Below are 15,623 nucleotides of genomic sequence, written 5' to 3' on the forward strand. Positions count from 1 at the left end.
CTCCGACTGGGGTGGAAAGTTACCATGCTCAGATTCCTAATGATGTCTCAGATTTAATTATTTGCAAACAGGACACACTAATTTGGCATTGGAGAAATATGCTAAACACATGCCTATCTTCTCTCTCATTCTTAGCTTGTAATTTCTGGACTGGGAATCTTCGCTGAAGGCTCTGGACTTGGAACCGTCGCTGAAGGCTCTGGGCTGCGGACCGTCGCTGGAGTCTCTGGGCTGGGGACCGTCGCTGGAGTCTGCTGACAGGGGACAGTCGCTGGAGTCTCCGGACCAGGGATCGCCGTTGGAGGCTCCGGACCGGGGACCGTCGCTGGAGTCTCCGGACCGGGGACCGTCGCTGCAGGCTTCGTGCCATGGATCGTCATTGGAGGCTTCGTGCCATGGATCGTCACTGGAGGCTTTGTGCCATGGATCATCACTGGAGGCTCCGGGCCATGGATCATCACTGGAGGCTTTGTGCCATGGATCATCACTGGAGGCTTCGGGCCATGGATCATCACTGGAGGCTTCGGGCCATGGATCATCACAGGATGCTTCCTACGTGGAGCCTGAACAGGTCTCACCGGACTGAGGAGACGTACTGGCAGCCTAGTGAGTGGAGCTGCCACAACACTTTCTGACTGGATACCCACTTTAGCTCGGTGAGTGTGGAGAGCTGGCACAGGACGCACTGGGCTATGAAGGAGCACTGGAGGCATAGTGCGTAGAGCCGACGCAGGACACACTGGACTGTGGAGGTGCAACGGAGGTCTGGAGCGCAGAGCTGGCACAACAAGTCGTGACTGAATACCCCCTGTAGCACGGCAAGTGCTGGGAATTGACACAGGCCACACTGGGTGGTGCTGGCGAACTGGGGATACCATGCGTAGAGCTGGCGCAGGATATCCTGGACCGAGGCGACGCACTGGAGACCAGGACCGCTGAGCCAGCACAATATGTCCTGGCTGGATGCCCACTCTAGCACGGCTACTGCGAGGAGCTGGCACAGAGCGCACCGGGCTGTGAATGCGCACTGGAGACACAGTGTGCATCCCCGCATAACACGGTGCCTGACCAGTCACACTCTCGCCACGGTAAGCACGGGGAGTTGGCTCAGGTCTAAAACCTGACTCCGCCAATCTCTCCGTGTGCCCCCCTCCCAATATTTTTGAGGGGGGCTGTCTCTCGTGCTTGCTCCGTTGCTCTAATTCCTCGTATCGTCGCCGTTCTGCTTTCGCTGCCTCCATCTGCTCCCTTGAACGGCGATACTCTCCTACCCGTGTCCAGGATCCTTCTCCATTCATGATCTCCTCCCATGTCCACTCATCCTGGCCACGCTGCTTGGTCTGTTTTTGGTGGGATCTTCTGTTAAGGCTCTCATTTGTGGAATGCCCGGACCAAGGTGCAGCATGGTAGGACATCGTTCTTTTTATTGATGACACCCAAAGCAACATAACAACGACAAAAACTAAAGCGCACAGTTCTGTAAGGCAAAATAAACTATACAGAAAACAAGATCCCACAAAACCCAAAAGAAAAATGATAACCTACAGTATATATGGTCCCTAATCAGAGACAATGATAGACAGCTGCCTCTGATTGGGAACCATACTTAGACAAAAACACAGAGAAATAGAAAACATAGATTTTCCCACCCGAGTCACACCCTGACCTAACCAAACATAGAGAATAATAAGGATCTCTAAGGTCAGGGCGTGACAGGAGATCTATCCACATCTACTCTTGTCCACGGTGATCTGCAAAACCACAACCTTCTGGCCCGCAGCCATGTGCGATGCCATGTAGTGCTTACAGGACGATGAACAGTTCCTAAAACTGCACATCTAAAACTGCACATCTAAGGCACAAGAAGTGAGGGTAAACAATAGACATGTTCTCTGCTATCCACTTTGTTCTAATTATTATTTTGGGTATCGGGGAGGGTCACTTTTTTTTAAATGTCAAGCTTTTAGGGAGGGTTTAGGTAACCCTAGTCCTATTTTGGAGCATCATCCATTTTCATTTCAGAGAGGTCCAATTTTTAAAAATACTGAACAAAAATATAAATGCAACATGCAACAATTTAAAATATTTTACTGAGTTATAGTTCAGATAAGGAAATTAGTCCATTTAAATGATTCACATCGATCCAGAGCATCCCAAACATGCTCAATGGGTGACATGTCTGGTGAGTATGCAGGTAATGGAAGAACTGGGAATTGTGTACAAATCCTTGCGACATGGGGCCATGCATTATCATGCTGAAACATGAGGTGATGGCGATGGAAGAATGGCACGACAATGGGCTTCAGGATCTCGTCATGGTATCTCTGTGCATTCAAATTGCCATAGATAATTGTGTTTGTTGTTCCGTAGCTTATCCCTGCCCATACCATAACCCCATCGCCACCATGGCGCACTCTGTTAACAACGTTGACATCAGCAAACCGCTCGCCCACACGTTGTCTGCCATCTGCCCAGTACAGTTGAAACCCGGGATTCATCCGTGAAGAGCACACTTCTCCCCGTGCCAGTGGCTATCGAAGGTGAGCATTTGCCCACTGAAGTCAGTTACGATGCCGAACTGCAGTCAAGTGAAGACTCTGGTGAGGACGACGAGAACGTAGATGAGTTTCTCTGAGATTTGTGCAGAAATTCTTCGATTGTGCAAACCCACAGTTTCATCAGCTATCCGGGTGGCTCGTCTCAGAACATCTAGGTGAAGAAGCCGGATGTATCAAATCAAATCAAATCTAATCTAATTCTATTTGTCACATACACATGGTTAGCAGATGTTAATGCGAGTGTAGCGAAATGCTTGTGCTTCTAGTTCCGACAATGCAGTAATAACCAACAAGTAATCTAACTAACAATTCCAAAACTACTGTCTTATACACACAAGTGTAGGGGAATAAAGAATATGTACATAAAGATATATGAATGAGTGATGGTATAGAGCAGCATAGTCAAGATACAGTAGATGGTATCGAGTACAGTATATACATATGAGATGAGTATGTAAACAAAGTGGCATAGTTAAAGAGGCTAGTGATACATGTATTACATAAAGATGCAGTAGATGATATAGAGTACAGTATATACATATACATATGAGATGAATAATGTAGGGTAGGTAAACATTATATTAGGTAGCATTGTTTAAAGTGGCTAGTGATATATTTTACATAATTTCCCATCAATTCCCATTATTAAATTGGCTGGAGTTGAGTCAGTGTGTTGGCAGCAGCCACTCAATGTTAGTGGTGGCTGTTTAACAGTCTGATGGCCTTGAGATAGAAGCTGTTTGTCAGTCTCTCGGTCCCAGCTTTGATGCACCTGTACTGACCTCGCCTTCTGGATGATAGCGGGGTGAACAGGCAATGGCTTGGGTGGTTGTTGTCCTTGATGATCTTTATGGCCTTCCTGTAACATCGAGTGGTGTAGGTGTCCTGGAGGGCAGGTAGTTTGCCCCCGGTGATGCGTTGTGCAGACCTCACTACCCTCTGGAGAGCCTTACGGTTGTGGGCGGAGCAGTTGCCGTACCAGGCGGTGATACAGCCCGCCAGGATGCTCTCGATTGTGTATCTGTAGAAGTTTGTGAGTGCTTTTGGTGACAAGCCAAATTTCTTCAGCCTCCTGAGGTTGAAGAGGCGCTGCTGCGCCTTTTTCACGATGCTGTCTGTGTGGGTGGACCAATTCAGTTTGTCTGTGATGTGTACGCCGAGGAACTTAAAACTTACTACCCTCTCACTACTGTTCCATCGTTGTGGATAGGGGGGTGTTCCCTCTGCTGTTTCCTGAAGTCCACAATCATCTCTTTAGTTTTGTTGACGTTGAGTGTGAAGTTATTTTCCTGACACCACACTCCGAGGGCCCTCACCTCCTCCCTGTAGGCCGTCTCGTCGTTGTTGGTAATCAAGCCTACCACCGTTGTGTCGTCCGCAAACTTGATGATTGAGTTGGAGGCGTGCATGGCCACGCAGTCGTGGGTGAACAGGGAGTACAGGAGAGGGCTCAGAAAGGCCCTGGGCTGGCGTAGCATTTTTTGAAGGGGGAAATAAGCCTTTTGTGCTTATGTATCATTTTTAATTTCAGCTCATGAAACATGGGGACCAACACTTTACATGTTGCGTTTATATTTTTGTTCAGTATAAATAACATTTACTCCCTTGCTACTTTCCAACTACTTAGCATGTTAGCTAACCCTTCCCCTAACCCTAACCTAACCTTAATCCTTTAACCTAACTCCTAACCTTAACCCAAAAGGTTAACCCTGAACTCCTAACCCCTAGCCTAGCTAACGTTAAGCCACCTAGCTAAAGTTAGTGTTAGCCACCTAGCCAACACTAGCCACAACAAATTGGAATTTGTAACATATACGTATTGCAAATTTGTAACATACCGGTATCATATGAATTGTAATTCCTAACATATCATACGAAATGGATAATGAACATCCCACAAATTAATACCTACCATACCAAACATAACATATCATACTAACTTGAGTGTCCCGGATTTTCATTTACTATGAGTCCAATTTGATTAAACACATGAAAATCATATGTTTGATGTATTTGATACCATTCCACTGATTCTGCTCCAACCGTTACCATGAGCCCATCCTCCCCAATTAAGGTGCCACCAACCAATGAAAACTTGAGCGAAAAAAATACATTTTGTGTGCACTATGTCATCACACACTCATTTTTATCCGCAACAAGTCTGTTTGGTGGAAACACACCACTGGTAGGAAAATGCACCTCGACAGATGGCTATATAGGACCGCTAATACAGGAATAGTAAAGGCCCACTGCACTACTTTCATGTATATAAAAGAACAAATCAATAAAATCAAATACATTTGTTTTTTAATTATGATTTTTCAGGGGGTGCTGTAGCACCATAAGCCCCCCTACTTCCTGTGGCAATAGGCTTCACATGCTCCTGGGAAATGGGAAAGTGGGAAGTGATAAATCCGACATGATTGTGCTCAAGTGCTTTTGAAGTCGGAAAAATTCTTCAACCATTAAGATTTTATTTCGCTTGATAAGCTAGCATTGCTAATAATAAAGTAAGCTTGCTTGGTTAGCATTGGCAATATGGTCAAACTAGCTACATCATGCATAGTGATAAGGTTGTAATGGGGAAAAAATTATTTGTTTTGGTCAGTGGTGAGACATCACAACTCTGCAACTTGGGTAACAACATTTTATCTGAGTTTCCCACTTGTAAATTCCGACTTGGAGGGTCATTTAAGTGAAACTTCCCACTGGGAACTAGGAGCTTTCAATAACTCCGATAGCGCATGAACGCTGCATAATTACCAAACTTGTGACTGCCAATGTTCCTGATAGGTCCATAGAGCGGGACTCAGGAACGTTTTAGTTTAATTGTAGTCTCATTATGACATGAAATCGAGTGATCTGCTGAGGGTTAGTCCCATGTAGCTCAGTTGGAATAGTCAGTTGTAGGTTGTAGGTTCGATTCCCACGGGGGACCCGTATGGAAAAGTAGTAGAATGCATGCACTCCCGAGTGGCGTAGCGGTCCAAGGCACTGCATCTTAGTGCTAGGGGTCATCAGTACAGACCCTGGTTCATTTCCAGGTTGGGAGTCTCATAGGGTGGTGTTCAATTGGCCAAGTGTTGTCTGGGTAAAAGTTTGGCTGGGGTAGGATGTTGTTGAAAATAAGACTTTTTTCTTAAATGGCTTGCCTTGTTAAATAAAGGTTCAATTAAAATAAAAAATACTGTTCGTTGCTCTGGATAAGACTGTGTGCTAAATTACTAAAGCAAATCGGTGTACTACAAAGCACGATCAATGAGTTAGCCAGCAACTTGCCTAAATGTTCCCGAAATAACTTTACATTTTTCAGAAGGATAAGCTTGCATGTGTCTGCAACGTCTGAGCAGTGTAACACAACCATAGTAACATTCTAATGCACATCTGCATGCAGTTCTGTCCTGTGGTTGCGATTGGCTAAAATGGTTTTAGTACTCCATTGTTTACAAACAACAAGAATGTAAACAAACATTGTATACTTTCAAAATATGGTTTAACTGTCTCTTGGATGTCATGGACTGCTATACCTTGCATGTAGAACACTGTTTTTGATATTTTAAGAGGGGTTATATATTCCTAGCTCCACCCCTTAGTTGTATACCAAAACAAGTGCCTTTCATGTTTTTCGAGTCACAGACGGAAGAATTGACAACTCTATGGCTTTACTACTAATCTGTAAACGCGTAATAATCTTTGTTCACAATGATCTGTTTCTGATACCCCCACCCATTATCACTACAGGGGATGGGGATGGCCACATGATGGCGGTAGAGCCTCAATAGTTAGAGACCTCCAGTCTCAGTCATCAACTGAGGAGGCTGCAGTTTATTGAAACCCATGGCCATATTTTATCATCTGTCCTTGATCACCTCTCTGTTTGGTCTTTGTCATCGTTTGTTTACGGCTCACCTTACTTCTTTAAAACAAATAAACATTCAATTTGAGATGTTTTGAATACACAGGCAGTAAAAATACCATAATCAACATGTAAAATAGTCTGATTGACCATTAGTAGCCCAAACATGCACCATCAGTTCGCATGTTAGTAACTGTTATATACGTCAACTGTTTGGGGATACGGAGGGCATTTGAGGTATTCTACCCTAAAATAAGTCCAGTTTGGATGTAATTTTCTCACTGTCACAGTGGCCTACCATTCACAGTGGTGTGTGTCAGAGCATTTTGATGGAGTTACAGTAATCATCAATTTATCTTTCGCATTTGTTGTTCTAAATTAGACATGCCAGTTAAAACTGTAATCTCAAAATAGCCCACAACCAGACCTCTTTAATTCCCAAATCAGAGTCTGATTAAATAGAATTAGTTCTTCCCCCTAATTTACCCGTTTAGGAACAGGGGACAGCTCTAATGTGTAAGAGGCTGCCAGACGAGTTTAAATACGTCTTTAGGATATTCCTATAAGCAGAGCTTTGAAGACGAAATTCTGATACCAAGCTAAAGTGGGACACTCTCAGGGGCGGGGGGCTGGAGGATGGTTGGGGGAGGGGATACTCATCAATAGACTTAAATGTGGCTGGCTGCACCATAATCAATCAATGTGCACAGGAAATATTCAAATCTAAAAAAAAATATATGTTGAATTATTCAAGCTAGGCAGGGTAGCCTAGTGGTTAGAGCATTGGACTAGTAACTGAAAGGTTGCAAGTTTGAATCCCCGAGCCGACAAGGTACAAATCTGTCGTTCTGCCCCTGAACAGGCAGTTAACCCACTGTTCCTAGGCCATCATTGAAAATAAGAATTTGTTCTTAACTGACTTGCCTAGTAAAATAAAGGTTACTTTTTTTTATATTTTCAAACATGAGATGCTTATAGTTTTCATATTGATGTTATTGTGGCTGTATAAGATACTGTAATGAAGCCCAACACCCAAAATCTCATAGCTAAGCTAATAAACCTCTGCACACCTTTGTCCAAATGCTGGCTACATTGAAGTTGACAATGTCAAGATTTCATAGTTGCAGGTGTTGAATAACTGTATGCAAACATACATAATGAATCGTTCTTCAAATGCTGAATGTTTTCTCCTTTAAACATTTTGCCATGCACAAAATGTTACAATTACAGTACAGTACGATCATAGTTATATGACTTGTTTTATGCTATTTGAATAAGATATTAATGAATTTAACTAAACATGGACATAGACATATTTAGTCATCTCGGACAGTGTTATATATAGATGCTACTTTTCTTATTCCTTTCATCAAAGCAATCTGGACTGCATGAAATGGGTTTTTATATGCTTTATTTGAAGTGTTTACTCTTAAATGATTCACAGGTCCAAATGTGACTTTATGCATAACCACTGTGCATAAGTTTGTGTTGATGCCATGTTGAGCAACTGTACACGTGAAATTGAATGTACTGTATTTATTTCCTTAAAGTATATGGTACTGCACATCTATAATGCTTATCAAGTTATTGATCACTCTCAGCACAATAATCCCTTTCCCTCTTCCAATGATTTGCCAATGTTGGTAAGATTCTGTTTTTTCCTGGTTGTATCAAAATAGTCCCCCCCTTGATCTGGACCTCAGGAGCCTACACTAAAAAGAGCACATATCCTTTCTGATGAGGAAGAACAGGCCATGCACTTGACAAGAATATCACCCCAATACAGAAAGAATAAACACAGGGTAATGGGGACATATTTGAAAAGAGCTGAATTCATCCAGGTAGTCATTGTTGTGCAGACTTGGTTCACTGCATTGGTTTGTTTATTGAAGAAGTAGGCTACTTATGAAGGTATTGATTTTCTTTGGAGACTGAATGATCGCATATGGCTACAGATCCAGATAGAATGCTGTTTGATTATTGAGGATATTTGTAACAATTATTCACATGAAACCGTCAGGTGACAATATTTTTTTTAAATTTGACTAACCTTGAACCATTTTTTTCTGGTGATATTGATAGAATGGGATCATAATACACATGATTAAATGCAGTAATTTATTTAAAATGTTCAGTCTTTTCTATACCCTCTGTCATTTGCTGGGATGTAAACTGTATCTGATTTTTTACATGCACATGATCATATCCTCATCAGTCGAGAGTGTAGTTCCTTTTTAAAATCATAGCCTTGAGAGTTACAGTATATCAGCAAGAATCCAATCAAACTCTTCATACTGCATCCCTCACAATTTTAGAGCAAAATAATTGGATTTTATCTGATCAGATATGTTTCATTATAAACTGTTTCGAGCCCTGACTGCTGATTGGCTGACAGCCGTGGTATATCAGACCGTATACCACGGGTATGACAAAACATGCATTTTTACTGCTCTAATTACATTGATAATCACAATAAGGCACCTCGGGTTTGTGATATATGGCCAATATACCACGGCTAAGGGCTGTGACCATCCACTCTGCATTACGTTGTGCTTAAGAATAACCCACCTCCTCAGGGCGTATTGCTTAATTAGACCACCATTGCACTTCTAACTCCACATTACAAGACTACAGTGTTCCCTTTAAGTCTGAATTCATTCAGATTTCATATTCGTTGTTTGTTATTACTCACATGCAATACAGTTCTCATGTTCTGTTCCCCGTGAAGGCATCTCAGGCCTCCATGTGAACACTCATGCCGTTGGTCACAAGATGGTGAGGGAAATACAAAGTGACACCTTGTTTTCACCCTGAGGGTATTGTCTGCCTACCTTCCTATGATATCTTTGTGTTGAACCGATTGTGCTGTGGTCTTTAAAACCGTTGTGTTACATCACTCCACATCAGTATGACTAGGCCCACAGTTTAATTGATCTTATTGTACAATGAAGTGTAGCCAGGAGAATAAGAAAACAAATTATACCATTTTATCTCTAATTGATTTGAAAATATAAATATTTTACATTGGCAGGTGTATCTTTCAATATTCTGGATATTCTGAATAGTCAGGAGGCTGGTATATATATATATATATAAAGAAATAAAACATTAAAGTGTGCATGCACTAATCTACTATTTAAAATATAATACATTTTTTAACATTACCAGACTGCTTAAAAGCTATGATGAAGCAAGTATGGGCCTTAGATTTTTCTACAGTATTCCCGAGGAATTCTAGATAGCACTCTTTGTCCTGTATAATTTATCGGTGTAGTAATTGCTACAGGTGTAATTTGAGCTGTTCCTTTGTATCTCTGGAACACTTATGTGCCATTGTCAGTCACTGTATAGCTTTCGACTAAGGATGACAGTCTTGATGAAAAGCTCCATAAAGGCTTTTAAAATAGATAATTTTCCCCACCCAACAATAGATGTCATTTCAGGCGCACAGATGGATTTTTGGGGTAAATCTTTGTGAGTGTTTGGAAACATGGGAGGCCGAGTGGGGGAGGCTGTGGTGCTCTCCATTTAACCTCATCTTAACTGTATTACGTGATAGAGAATTACTGAGGATTACTCCTGCTGTGAGTTGTACCTATTACGCAATGTACAGTTGTGGTACAGTCACTACATAGGGACAGGCCCGGTGTGTGACGACCGCCTACACTCTTAGAAAAAAGGGTTTGAAAAGGGTTTTATCTTTTTTGGTTCCAGGTAGAACACTTTTGGGCTCCATGTAAAACCCTCTGTAAAAAGGATTCTACTATGGGGACAGCCAAAGAACCCTTTAAGGTTCTAGATAGCCCCTTTGTTTTCTAAGACTGACCCTATTGAAATATTCCCCCTCACTCTCCTCTCTTGCTGGCTTTTGTTCCTCGCCCTCTCCCTCCCCCTCACTGAGGTCATAGAGGGGAGAACAGGTCTCATGGTAAAGCTTTGGTGGAATATGAATTGGTTACGATTATGGTGCCTCCTTTCTGTTTCTTGATATGAAGACATCATTTATTTAGGCCTTGTTAAATGAAACAGCAGTACGACAAGACATTAAATATCAAGTTCTTTCTTTCTCTCACCTCATTTACGGGCTACATTTCAGTGTTCAGTGTGGTATACGTTAAGGATTCAGTACGTTTACAGTACTTGGTCTTTATAACTTGATGATTGAGAAAGGGCATAAGATTAGTTCACGCCCTGCTCTTTGAAAACAACAGAGTTTCTTTTGGCGTAGCTAGGACCTTTAAGAACATATGGCACCTGGACCCAATACAAACTCATTCATCCCAATTATTAGCTCACTTGTCACAATTGGTCATTTTTTAAACCCCAGTACACTGAGTGCAAACCCACTTCTCAAAATGTTGAGTATAATTGGGAGGCAAGTTTATTTTCAAAATATCACTTGTAACCAAAAGCACTCCAATGTAAAGGCTCAAGGGTTTTGACGAGAACATATAAATGTCAAAGCAGGATAAAAATGACAGCTTGTGCTGTAAACCCCCAACAAGACTCTCCAGCTCAGCTCCCTGTGCAGTCTCCTAGGTACCTATGTACAATAAGCTCCTTACAACAGAGTTCAGTTTGGAAAACAGTTGGCTTCACTACTGTGCAGGACATAATCATGCTAATTGCAAACGTACAACTCTTTAAATATGTGCATTTACCTTCGATAGAACATTTTGAAAAAACATGTAAAGACTTGCATAGGTCTATCTATCCCCTGGTAGCAAATTATCTACTATTAGAGGCTTTGTTAGTGAGTGCCAAGTAACATCACCCACATAAAACACTGGGAAGCTTGGTAATTAGGCCTTTAATGACCTACAACAAGAGAGTTCTCAGGTTCTCTCGGTTGACTGAGCAGGTTCTTCACTAATGCCAGGAGTACCATTTGCTTAGGCAGCATAAAGGAATTAGAATAGAAATACAGATGGATGTTATTGTCTGGGACTGTGTCAACATTTACCATTTCATATTTTAGATAGTTACAAATGTCAAGCCACACCATTGAACCAATTTATATTTTACCTGCAGGCCTATTTGATTTCTGGGCGTCTGTTTGTAAAACACATACATTTCTATCGAGGCATTAAATGTGTTTAGAGCAAACCTCTGGTTTCCTGCCTTGATTGTTGGAAGGATATTGAAATGCCCTCTCTCTGATTCCCAATCCATTGCACTATACACACACAATCACACTGAAGGAGCAAGGTTCTGATACTGAACCTTCCCAACAATCATGCTGGCTGTGATCATGATGAATGTTTTATGGCATTAGTAGAACTGGTTGTGGTACTGGCCCTTCTTGCACTTGGCCTTTTCTGTAAACAGTCGCTAGCCCACCCATGATGACCAATATGTCATTGGGGCTGCTGCTGTTAGGTGTTCTGAAAGAGGTTTTGAATGAAGCTACAGATGCATATTATATGATAGGATAGTGGTAAGTGGGATACTGTTGATGAAAGTTTGGGGAAACATTAGGGGTAGTTTCCCTACCATCTGCCATAGAGCTATACATTCAGTTGAAGTCGGAAGTTTACATACACCTTAGCCAAATACATTTAAACTCAGTTTTTCACAATTCCTGACATTTAATCCTCGTACAAATTCCCTGTTTTAGGACAGAGAATTTGCAGCAAAGCACCCCCATAACATGATGCTGCCACCCCCATGCTTCACGGTTGGGATGGTGCTCTTCAGACCTGCAAGCCTCCCCCGTTTTCCTCCAAACATAACGATGGTCATTATGGCCAAACAGTTATTTCTTTTGTTTCATCAGACAAGAGCACATTTCTCCAAAAAGTATGATCTTTGTCCCCATATGCAGTTGTAAACTGTAGTCTGGCTTTTTTTAATGGCTGTTTTGGAGTAGTGGCTTCTTCCTTGCTGAGAGGCCTTTCAGGTTATGTCAATATAGGACTTGTTTTACTGTGGATATAGATACTTTTGTACCTGTTTCCTCCAGCATCTTCACAGGGTCCTTTCCTGTTGTTCTGGGATTGATTTGCACTTTTCACACGAAAGTACGTTCCTCTCTAGGAGACAGAACCTGTCTCCTTCCTGAGCGGTATGACGGCAACGTGGTCCCATGGTGTTTACTATTGTTTGTACTGCGTACTATTGATTGTACTGTGTACTATTGTTTGTACTGCGTACTATTGTTTGTACTGCGTACTATTGTTTGTACTGCGTACTATTGTTTGTACTGATGGACGTGGTACCTTCTGGCGTTTGGAAATTGCTCCCAAGGATGTACCAGACTTGTGGAGGTCTTGGCTGATTTCTTTTGATTTTCCCATGATGTCAAGCAAAGAGGCACTGAGTTTGAAGGTAGGCCTTGAAATACATCCACAGGTACACCTCCAATTGACTCAAATGATGTCAATTAGCCTATCAGAAGCTTCTAAAGCCATGAGATCCTTTTCTGGAATTTTCCAAGCTGTTTAAAGGCACAGTCAATTTAGTGTATGTAAACTTCTGACCCACTGGAATTATGATACAGTGAATTTTAAGTGAAATAATCTGTCTGTAAACAATTGTTGGGAAAATTACTTGTGTCAAGCACAAAGTAGATGTCCTAACCAAATTGCCAAAACTATAGTTTGTTAACAAGAAATTTGTGGAGTGGTTGAAAAACTTCCGACTTCAACTGTACATACGTGAATAATGTGTACCATGATGTACTTCTCTTAAAATAAACAAATTCAACCTACACAACTTTGACAATCTTATAACCAATTGCTTCTTACGAGCAGAGTAACGTTTCTCTCCCTTAGTTTTTTTCCCACCATAAATGATTTTATCTGTGATTTTTATAAGCGGAAACCACTGTATTTGTAGGAGGATAATGCTAAAGGAGAGTGCTATTTCTGTTGCAAAATGTTACTGTTACTTAGACTGTTATGTCTCATGCCCGTTATTGGGAGTGATGTAATCTTCTTTTTTGGATAGAGTGGAAAATCTGATGCACCATGGGGTGCAGCCTCTAAGTGTATTCGCTTTGCTTTTGCCATCTGATCCGAAGGCACACTGCTCTGCCAGGACTGATACTGGCGAAGGCTATGCACATTTAGTACCCGCAGCACAACCAATGGCTTCCTCTTCATATTGTGCTCAACCAGTCACACTTTGACCAGTATTAGCGTACTTGCTGGTTCTGGTAACAATTTACATAAACTTGCTATTATACTTGCGTAATAACCATGTTAGTACGGAGCATTTTAGTTATTGAAATCTGATTGCGTAGTAATGGAGTTCACGTGCACCGAATACAACGTGTATAGACCTAACGAAATGCTTGCTTACAAGCCCTTCCCAACAAATACAAAAATTATAATACAAGGAAAATCAGTAGCACAAGAGGAATAAAATACCCAAGAATGGAGCTATATACAGGAAGTACCAGATGAATGTGCAGAGGTAGGAAGTATTTGAGGTAGATATGTACATGAAGGCAGGGTAAAGTGACTTGGCATCAGGACAGATAATAAGACTAAAATAAAGAACAGAGTAGCAGCAGAAAATGATGAGTGTAAAAATGTGTGTTCGTGTGTGTGTATATGTGTGTTTGTGTTGTGTTGGTATGCATGTGTGTGCGTGTCTGTGTGTGTGCGCTTGTGTTGTGTATGTGTGTTTGTGAATGTGTGTGGGAGTATCAATGTAGTGTGTGTATGAGTGTTGGTACTCTATATAGTGTGTATATATAGTCTTGTGAGTGTGCATAGAGTCAGTGCAGATAGGTAAATAATGATGGTTATCTGGACTATTTAACACTCTTATGGCTATTTAGCATTATTATGGCTTGGGGGTAGAAGCTGTCTTGGAGCCTGTTGGTCATGAGAGCCAATAGTCTGGTACCGTTTGCTGGATGGTAGCAGAGTGAACAGTCTATGGCTTGGGTGGCTGGAGTCTTTGACAATTCTTTGGTACTTCCTCTGACATGGCCTGATATAGAGGTCCTGGATGGCAGGGGGCTAGGCCCCAGTGATGTACTGGGCTGTTGGTGCTCACCACCCTCTTTAGCGCTTTGCTACCTCTGAGGGAGAGGTTGTTGTCATGGCACCACACTGCCAAGTCTCTGACCTCCTCCCTTCTCATCACCGTCGTTGATCTACCAGTCTATCTATCTACTGTCAGCTAACTTGATAGTGTGGTTGGAGTCGTGCGTGGCCATGTAGTCGTGGGTAAACAGGGAGTACAGGAGGAGACTAAGCACACACCATTGAGAGGCTCCGTGCTGAGGGTCAGCATGGCGGAGGCGTTGTTGCCTACACTGACCACTTTGGGCCATCCCATGAGTAAGTCCAGGATCCAGTTACAGGAGGGAGGTGTTCAGTCCCAGGGTCCCCAGTGTTGAACTCTGAGCTGTAGTCTATGAACAGCATTCTCACATAGTTATTTCCCCTCTTGTCCAGGTGGGAGAGGGCAGTGTGAAGTGCAAATGAGATTGCGTCATCTGAGGATCTGTTGGGGCGGTATGTCAATTGGAGTGGGTCCAGGGTTTCTGTATCTTGACTGTTCCTTATTTCACTAACAAAGAACACTCAACCCCATAACCATTACAAAGTGATTAACCACATGTTAATACAATGGTGTTACTATAGTAATTACAACATTACTACACAGGTACAGAGCGACCTTGTTTGATGTATGCAAAGCTTTCAAGTGAGCTCATAATTAAAAATGAGAAACACAACAAACACATTGTGATGAAAACATTGGAATGAATTGTAAAACTAGCAGTGAAGCCTGCGAAATGACATGCAAGTAGCTAAGGCAAAAAATAGAGCACTTAATTTACCAACAAGCCCACCCATTGATTTTTGAATACTCAAAATGTTGAATGGGCATACTATTTGCCGGTCTATAACATGGATTTTGCATTTTAACATTATATTCATACTATTCTGCGGTACTGTCTTTGCAGTATTGCTGTAGAACTGTCCATTGAGCACCGTATTTTTCAAGATGAGCCATTGTTGGAACCCGAGAGGCCACAGTGCTGCATGTACAAGCTGTTTCCCAGGCTGAAGCTCAGCAACACAGCTTGAGAAGTAGGAGTCCCCTTCAGTTGCTTTCTTTTTAGCCCCCTTTTACCTCTATTTAACAATCGCTCCTTCTCCACTCCAATCAGCCACCCCCAAACACTCAGTGAATAAAGTTAGTCCAACATGAGGCCCTTAAACCCACCCCAAGTTTGCTGCCTGGCAGCC

The sequence above is a fragment of the Oncorhynchus gorbuscha genome, linkage group LG08 (assembly GCF_021184085.1).
Source record: "Oncorhynchus gorbuscha isolate QuinsamMale2020 ecotype Even-year linkage group LG08, OgorEven_v1.0, whole genome shotgun sequence".
Taxonomy (NCBI): Eukaryota; Metazoa; Chordata; class Actinopteri; order Salmoniformes; family Salmonidae; genus Oncorhynchus; species Oncorhynchus gorbuscha.